The sequence below is a fragment of the Spea bombifrons genome, chromosome 2 (genome assembly GCF_027358695.1).
Source record: "Spea bombifrons isolate aSpeBom1 chromosome 2, aSpeBom1.2.pri, whole genome shotgun sequence".
NCBI classification, from domain to species: Eukaryota; Metazoa; Chordata; class Amphibia; order Anura; family Pelobatidae; genus Spea; species Spea bombifrons.
In genome coordinates, this window is record NC_071088.1 from 24,772,999 (window position 1) to 24,782,426 (window position 9,428).

The 9,428-nt window shown below is 38.7% G+C and overlaps 1 pseudogene; it reads right to left on the bottom strand.

Moving 5' to 3' along the window:
• Nucleotides 1–1,996: 1,996 nt before the first annotated feature.
• LOC128480735 (uncharacterized) lies at nt 1,997–2,115 on the bottom strand (annotated as a pseudogene).
• Between the last annotated feature and the right edge of the window lie 7,313 nt (nt 2,116–9,428).

Genomic DNA, 9,428 nt, shown 5'->3' on the forward strand with positions numbered 1-9,428 from the left:
AACATCTGTTTTGCATCTGCCAATACCAGAAAAAGAAGCCTTAAAAATACTCCTCATTGTGCTTTTTATTCTTACGGCCAATGAATAGGTTCTTCTTATGGCTGGTGTCTTCAGTAAGTTGATACTTTTTATTGGGATGACACAAAAAATAATGTAAAGTTACATATGATTTCAGGACCCCAGAAAAGTCTCTTTTGAGATTCCAACCAACGAGATTTATTGGGCCCATCTCATGCCTCCCCTATACATACTATCCTGTGTATGTAACCCTTTGGAGTGCTATGGAGCTATATAAAAAAATTTCAAATATGTCCAAAGAAAAGTAACATGCAGAAACTATAAATTCTAGCTGTATATTGGTCTAAATCAGTGGAAAAGCCTGCCAGCTGCCTTTTCTATGTCCCTTTTGTAACATTATACTTCTGCTTCTGTGAGATTAAGCTGCCTGTATAACATCCAATGCCCTCTGCAAACTGCAAGATAGCGGAATTAAGCCAGTACAGGGCAAATTAAAAGTTATTTTGAATTTCAGTACTTATGAAGATATAGATAGGCATATCACGATAATATTCCTTTGATGTTTTCTAGCGTAACACGTATCTACATAACTATATAGCTTACATATATTATTACTATACTCTGGCATTGTTTCTAAAATGTGAAATTTATTTTAGGGGGTGTCATTAAAGGCATGGCCAGAGCTGTTCTGAGCCACTGTTTTTTACTCTTCAGTCCAAAAACTTTAATACCCCCTTACCCAAGTATTCACCAAAGAATAGTCTTTAGAAAGCATATAATTTAAACAGAAAACAGCCTATTCTGGTGATCATGTTGGCGTATTTGGTACCTTTTTCAATTAGCTCCTGTTAAAAGTATTATATGCACCACTTTTCATAAATCCAGCCTTTTATAGTTCTATAAGATGAAATATATGAGCATAAGAAGAAGCAATCACACTCCTATCATGCCCAGACAGCCAGTACATGCTAGAACCTGGGCATGATAGGAGTGTGATTGCTGTTAACAATATTAATATTGTTGTTAATTTTTTTGTCTAATTTTGGTGTTTTTTGTTTTTGTATCCCTACTATAAACTAAGCCAGACACTAAAGCGGTAGGCCTACACCACATCAATGTTTGGCTTAGTATATAGTGACAGGGGTTATGCTGCATTATCATCAATGTCTGGCTCAATGTATACACAAAAAGAGAGGTTGGAATGCAGCACTCAGCAGTGAAATGGTGCACGAGCCAGGGTACCACCAAGTCCCTCAATAAATCCAAAATAAAGAAGCAGAGGCTCAGCACTTCAAATAATAAGGTGAGTTTATTTCACACAGGCAACGTTTCGACGCACAGGTCTTTCTCAAGCCTTAGAAATATTAGTGCACACATTCAAGTTTTTATGCAACAGCAAGTGATTAAGGGGTCGGACACACCCGATCCTACATAACAATTTAAAGTGACAGTGCAAACTGACCAGTCTATATATAAAGTGACAGTGCAAAGATAGCCAGTCAATGTGTATATATCAATAAACAACATTATATAAAAAATATGAATAAATATGAAGGTGAAGTGATAAATATATTACAAATATATATATATATATGTATCTATTATATAAAAAAGTGTACACAAATTTAAAATCAACACTGTACTACAAATACAGACACTATATGATCTAAAGATATTACTGTAACAAAACTGTGGTATGATAATATACAATATTAAAGATCGGTCTGTCAACGCAGTGGCACAAATATTATATAATCTCAAAATTTACAAAGAGGCATTAAATAAACCTACAGGGCCAGCTACGTCCCGGAATAACCATCAGCCGAGCTAAAATAAGGAGAATCTAAAAGAGATAAAGGATAATGGTTAAGTTAATAAATAGGAATATCTTTATATAAAAGTATATATTACCAAAATAATTTGATTCCCAATCATCCTAAATGTCTCATATTAGGGCAAGGCTTTCACACAAGTTAACAGCCTATGACACTTGGTATTTCCAAGTAGTCTCCCATCCACATACTAACCAGGGCCAGCCTTGCTTAGCTCCCAAGATCTGTCGAGATCGGGTGTATTCAGGATAGTATGGCCATAGGCTCACAAGAACGGCATTAAATCCAGTTCCCTATTAAGTCCATTTGGAAATAATGTATCCAATTCATAAATCCACCATGCTTCACGTTGTTTTAGAATATTAACTCGATCACCCCCTCGGTTAGGTCTAGATATCTGTTCAATAACACGAAATTTAAGGTCCGTCAATTTATGTTTCAACTCATCAAAGTGGGATGGGACCGGTAAATCCAATTTTCTTAATTTGATGGTGGATTTATGTTTGGAAAATCTATTTTTGATCTTCTGTGTAGTTTCTCCTACATATAAAAGGTTACAGGGACATGTGAGTATATAAACTACATAGGATGATTCACATGTATAATGGGATTTAAGATTGTACCATTTATCTTTCTGTGGATGTTTAAATCTGTCCCCCTTCAATATATCAGGACAGGCCACGCAACCTAAACATGGAAAATTGCCACATTTTTTTAAACCCATAAACCGCTGTGAATTATCACATTTAACATTTTTAAGTTCAGCGTGGACCAATTGATCCCGAATAGTACCACCCCTTCTATATGCCATAAGAGGGGGCGATGTAAACTCTTTTATCATTGGGTAGCCATCAGATAATATATGCCAATGTTTTCTAAAAATCTTTGTAACATCTTTGCTATGGGTACCAAAAGTGGACACAAAAGCCAGTCTGTTCTGAGGAACCCTATGTGTTTTAGATAACAAATCCACTCTAGATGTTTCCTTAACCGATCTATATGTATCATTCAATAAGTTTGGGGGATAACCCCTATCTAAAAACTTTTTTGACATGTCTTTAAATCTCGTTTCTTGTGTCTCCTCATCAGAAACAATACGTTTTACTCTTATAAATTGACTTTTTGGTAATGATTTTAACAATCTTTCTGGATGGGCCGAGTCATATCTAAGAAGATTGTTTCTATCCGTCGGTTTAACATATATATCGGTTATCAGAGAGTCATTTTTTCTTTGGATCATAGTATCTAAAAAGTTAATCTTGGTATTATCACGTCATCTCAAATTTAATATTATCCGAAAATGAATTAAGATTAACTAAGAATTCCTGTAAGGGTTCAAATGGGCCCTCCCATATGCAAAGTATATCATCGATGTATCTATACCATATTCTAACATGTTGATGGTATGCTGGGAGTTGATATATATACTTCTCCTCAAACATGCCCATGAATATACCCGCATAGGTCGGGGCCACATTCGAGCCCATAGCTGTACCACGAATTTGTCCAAAAAATCTAGTATCAAAACGAAAATAATTTTCATATAGGACCAAATGTAATAAGTCCATCAAGAATTTTAAAGAGGCTCCATTATATCCCAATTTTTTATCCGCTGTTTCCATAGCATTTAAGCCATCCACATGGGGAATAGAGGTATACAGACTTGCTACATCAAAGGTCACTAATATGGCCTGATTTTTAAGTTTAATATCTGCAATTTTATTTAACAAATCAGTAGTATCGATAAGATATGATGGAATCTGAATGAGAAAAGGGCGAAAGATCCTATCCAAAAATATAGATAATGGACTAAATACAGAGTCCACCCCTGCTACAATGGGCCTCCCAGGAGGTCGGGTCAATGATTTATGTACTTTAGGTAAAATATAAAGGACAGGTGTCATAGGAAATTCTTTAATCAAGAAATCCTTTAAGGCTCCATCAATAATATGATTCTGTACTGCATTATCCACAATATCAAATATTAACCTTTTAATCTTTGGAAGAGGGTCTGCATTAAGTTCACAGTAAGTGGCACTATCACTAAGTTGATTTTCAATTTCTTTAACATAATCAATCTGATTCATTACCACAAGTGAACCCCCCTTGTCAGCTGGCTTAAACACCAATTTATCATTAGATTCTAAATTTACAAGGGCCTGTCTATCCAATTTGGAAAGATTATATCCTTTTCTATTATGATGTTTATGTGACATAAGTGTATCAAGCTCCATCTCTACTAATTTCATAAACGCTTCAACTGGAGCATCATTTACCTGAGGCATAAATTTACTTTTATTTTTCAAACCATATTGTTTTAATTTAAATGCCACATTATCATTATCAGTATCACTGGCCCGATGTGGAGTCTTAGAAAAGAACACCTTAAGTTTAATATTCCTAAAGAAACGAAATGTATCAATTTTCATCTGAAAAGGTTTAACATAATTAGTAGGACAAAATGAAAGACCTTTAGACAGTACCTTAAGGTCATGTTCCCCCAGTTCGTGTTCTGACAAATTGAGAACTAATGTCTCTGGTGACTCCTTGTTCTCCTCGTTCTCACTGATGACTGTGGATAAGTCCGCTTGTTTCTTCCGGGCACGTTGATGTTTTCTGCCCCCCCGTCTGATTCTCTTTGGGGTGTGGAGGACACCCCTTTCTTCCCTAAAAAAGAAGACGCTGTCGAAATAGTGGATTCCTCCGATATATCCACTGAGCCGGATGTGCTAGGTACAGCTTCGGGTCGTCTAGCAGATCGACGGGTGGACCGAGTTCCAGTCATCCGAGGTAGTGGAGATGTAAATCTTACATGGCGTTCATTGTGCCAATTATATACCTGCCCACGATTATAGTCATCCAGATCCCTCTGAAATTTGTGTACACTTTTTTATATAATAGATACATATATATATATATTTGTAATATATTTATCACTTCACCTTCATATTTATTCATATTTTTTATATAATGTTGTTTATTGATATATACACATTGACTGGCTATCTTTGCACTGTCACTTTATATATAGACTGGTCAGTTTGCACTGTCACTTTAAATTGTTATGTAGGATCGGGTGTGTCCGACCCCTTAATCACTTGCTGTTGCATAAAAACTTGAATGTGTGCACTAATATTTCTAAGGCTTGAGAAAGACCTGTGCGTCGAAACGTTGCCTGTGTGAAATAAACTCACCTTATTATTTGAAGTGCTGAGCCTCTGCTTCTTTATTTTGGCTCAATGTATAGTGATAGGAATTATGCTGTACCACCATCAATGTGTGCCTCAGTATATAGTGATAGGTGTTATGCTGTACCCCCGCCAATGTTTGCCTCAGTATATAGTGATAGGTGTTATGCTGTACCACCGTCAATGTTTGCCTCAGTATATAGTGATAGGTGTTATGCTGTACCACCGCCAATGTTTGCCTCGGTATATAGTGATAGGTGTTATGCTGTACCACTGTATCAGTGCGTGCCTCAGTATATAATAATAACAGTTATCCTGTACCACTGTCAATGTCTGCCTCAGTATATTACGATTACTGTTATGCTGTACCACCATCAATGTTTGCCTCATTAAATTATGCTAACAGTTATCCGATACCACCGTAAATGTTTGCCTCAGTTTATAATGAAACCAGTTATGGTGTACCACTGTCAATGTTTGCCTCAGTATATAATGATACCAGTTATGGTGTACCACCGTCAATATTTGCCTCAGTATATAATGATAGCAGTTATGCAGTACCACCGTCAATGTCTGCCTCAGTATGTAATGATTGCAGTTAAGCTGTACCACCGTCAATGTCTACCTCAGTATATAGTGATAGGTACTATGTTGTACTGTTTTGGATGCTTTCCAATAAAGCCTTTCTTCAATTGTTGAACTGTTCCAAATTATGTGAATATAAATGTACGTGCACGGAGAGAAAAATAAGACACACGACACACTCTGGGTCAGGTCCAAAATCACTCTGCTTTATTTTGTTTATATTATAGATTATATAGTGTCCAGAAAAAAAGGGACGTCAGGTTACGTAAAGCTTATTAATTGGTTAATCCTGAAACTATGCGGAAATAGGCAGAAAGGCAGAAAACCGTTAGAAACAAATATTAGATACTTTCCTGCAACAAGATATAGCCAGAATGGCGCTTGCGGTTAGTAAAATATAGATAACTGAATACACTGCTACTTGTGTCTCTCACGTATCTGCGTGAGGTGTAACCCTTTATTGGTCGAGGCCAGCTTATATTCATTAAAGCAATAAGCGTTTCTTGCTGATATATATAATGGTTCCATAACAGTCCCCCCTTGAATATACGATGGCCGACTGTCCCTAATCCTGACAGATCCTACCGGACATGATCCCGCATCCTCTTCACCTGCAGTGGCGACAAATTATCCCTCGGATCTATATGTCCCTACACGGGGCGGGGATTACTGTCAGGGGGAACTATCGAACTAGATGGTGTTTCATAAGAAGATGCAAAGCTTGGCATCGTGTCATCGTACATAAGCATTAACGGGATAGTCTCGCCTACTGCAAACATTTTATCGCATAGGCGTTGAAGACAAGGGACTACACAGAATAGCATAAAAGCAACAATAATCACAATAATCAGTAAAATTATTCCCAGCTGGACCAGAGCTTGTTTCCATCCTTTGAGCCAGCCAAACCATTCGGCCCATGGATGATCGATTCCGGAGTTGCGCTTTAATTCGTCTCCTAGAGAATTTAACTTTTTAATAGCCATGGTCACTTTTCCGTCGGGGCCTGTATTATCTGGGATGAAAGTACAACAAGTTTCTCTAATTATTCGACAGACCCCGCCTCTTTCTGCCAGAATCATATCTAATGCCATACGATTCTGAAAAGTCATCTGGGTTGCAGCCTCCAATTGATCCGAAAGTCCTTGGAGTGCATCTCGGGTATAGTTGACAAATCTCTGCTGATTATAATAGATATAGTTAATCCAGTCAACATTTTTATTTATTGTAACAATGGGAAAAATGGATTCGAAACCAGCGGCTACTTGATCTCGGGCTTTATACTCATCTGGGACCCCCCTAGGAACTCCTATTGCATCTATATACACATGGGGGTCGAAACTTCCTTCGGGGGCTTTTGAGACACTGCGTTTTTTACGGAACAGGGTAGACTGGGCCTCAACAGCTTCTGGCTCTTCCGACATTATAAATAACGGCATTATAACTTTGGCCAGTGCGCATTCACCAGTCCAACTACCTTCTAATCTGGTGCGCAATTTCATATCTCCACATAGCCAATAGATGTCTCCCAGAGAATATACTTGATTCTGTGTGGGGGGACCGGTCAAATTGCTGTATTCAGCACAATTACCATTAGAGAATTTACCAAGAAATTTGCCTGTTCCTTTGGTGTTTGAAATACAAATATAAGTGCCAGAATATATAGTAATTCCTCCGTTGAGCTTGGGAGCCTCGATTAGTAGAGGATATTCTCTTTTCCATTTCTCACATTCGGTGAATTTGTTACTGGTATTGGTATAAAGACTCAACAGACATAGTAGTGACTGATAGGGCAACTGTAGGGGTACTGTACCCAGATGTGGACGGGCTTTACCACACACATAGCAATTGGACTTATTGTGCTTAATAGCAGAATATTGCATCCACTCGAGCCATAGATTAATATCATTATATCCAGTTTCTATGGCTAAAGTATCATCATAAGTGGGATTCGCTATAGCTATCATACTTTGAATGGCGCGCAGAACAGCATATGGAATTTCCGGTGGTTTCGAAACTGGTTGGTTTGATGGTTTACCTTGTGGCTCTTCCCATTCTAAACTATTATACATATCTTTAAGATAGAAGGGGGCCTTGCCGCTCATGAAACCATATTTGTAAATCCCGAAAATATATTTTCGAGCATCAGTTGGCCGGGGATTCTCTATAGTAAGGGTGTATCGTTGGTTATCACCAGTTCCGGTGGATATGAGAGTCATTCGTGAGAGCAATGATTTACCATATTGATCTTTGAGGGCTAGGGCTTCAGGGGGCTTATATCCCCATTTGGTTCCTGAATTAGTTATAACAGAGCCCCAATACCTGCAGTCGTCCCCCCATTGCCCTCCAACATAGCATATGTACCCAACACATTCTCCTATTTGAACATCACAATACCCGGGGTCAAAATTGTCGGTGGTATCCCCTTCTTGTGTCATCACCCCGGTATATACATTGGTGTAGCGTTTAGAAACACAATCTATAATGTGACAAAATTGGAATGAGTATGTGGCTACTGTTGTGCTACTGGAGTTGTACCAAAAAATGGGAGGACCTGCTTGTTTTGCATCTCTTGTAATGGCTACCCGACCCCCCTGGTGACTGATAGCTTGGGCTGGTTTTCCCCATGTATGTTGGAAAATGAATGATAATAATAGTGGGATGCCCACTCTTTTGCAAAGGATATGCATTCTAGGAGTCATTGATTGGAGGATCGTATCCTTTGACTCTCTTGCAATGCGATGCGTGTATCCACGTGGGTTTCCCTTCAACTTTTATTGAGGTAGGAGTCGTTAGTAGCACTTGAAAAGGGCCCTCGAATCTCGGTTCCAAAGTAGATCGGACGTGTTTCTTCACGACCACCCACTCTCCAGGCAATATAGAGTGAGTACCTTCGAGGATATTGGGATCTGGAATAGAAGAGAAAACTTGGGTATATATATTAGATAATTGAGTAGTCAAAGCAATAACATATTTTGCCATTGTTTCATAATTCATTTGCAACTGTTGTGGGAAGTATTGTCCTAACCTAGAGCTACTTCCAAAAAGTATTTCGTGTGGGGTCAGTTTGTGTGACGCCTTTGGCGTATGTCTGATAGCAAAAAGTACGATGGGTAGGCACTGTACCCAATTTAGACCAGTCTCTTGTGTCATTTTCAATATCTTTGATTTGATTATGCCATTTAATCTTTCCACTTTCCCGCTACTCTGCGGTCTGTAGGGAGTATGGAAAGCAAGATGTGAACCTATAATTTTCCACACTTCTTGAGTGACGTTTGCCGTAAATGCAGGTCCCTGATCACTTTCTATGACTTCTGGGACACCGAACCGGCAAATGAGTTCCTGAATAAGCTTCTTTGCGGTAGTGGGTGCGGTTTGGTTTCGTACTGGATAGGCTTCTGGCCATCCGGAAAACACATCTACCACTACCAGTACATACTGAAATGTCTGACACATCGGCATTTGAATATGGTCAATTTGAATCCGTTGGAAAGGGTATTGAGCATTCGGTAAACATTTGGATGGTGTAGGTTCTGTCCTTCCGGTATTGCACTGAGCACAGATTAAACATGATTCGGTGGTTCGTGCTAGCATTGGGGTGATTCCTGGTGCGATCCAGATTTTGTCGATAATCTCCTTCATAATGGTTTTAGACTGATGCGTCGGTCCATGAGCTAGTGATGCGACTAAAGGATATAAAGTCCGGGGTAAACAAAGATATTGGCCTCTGGCCCAGGCTCCCCGCTCATCCTCGGATGCTCCTTCTTGTATCCATTGATTTTGTTCCTTGGTTGAAGCTTGTTGTTGT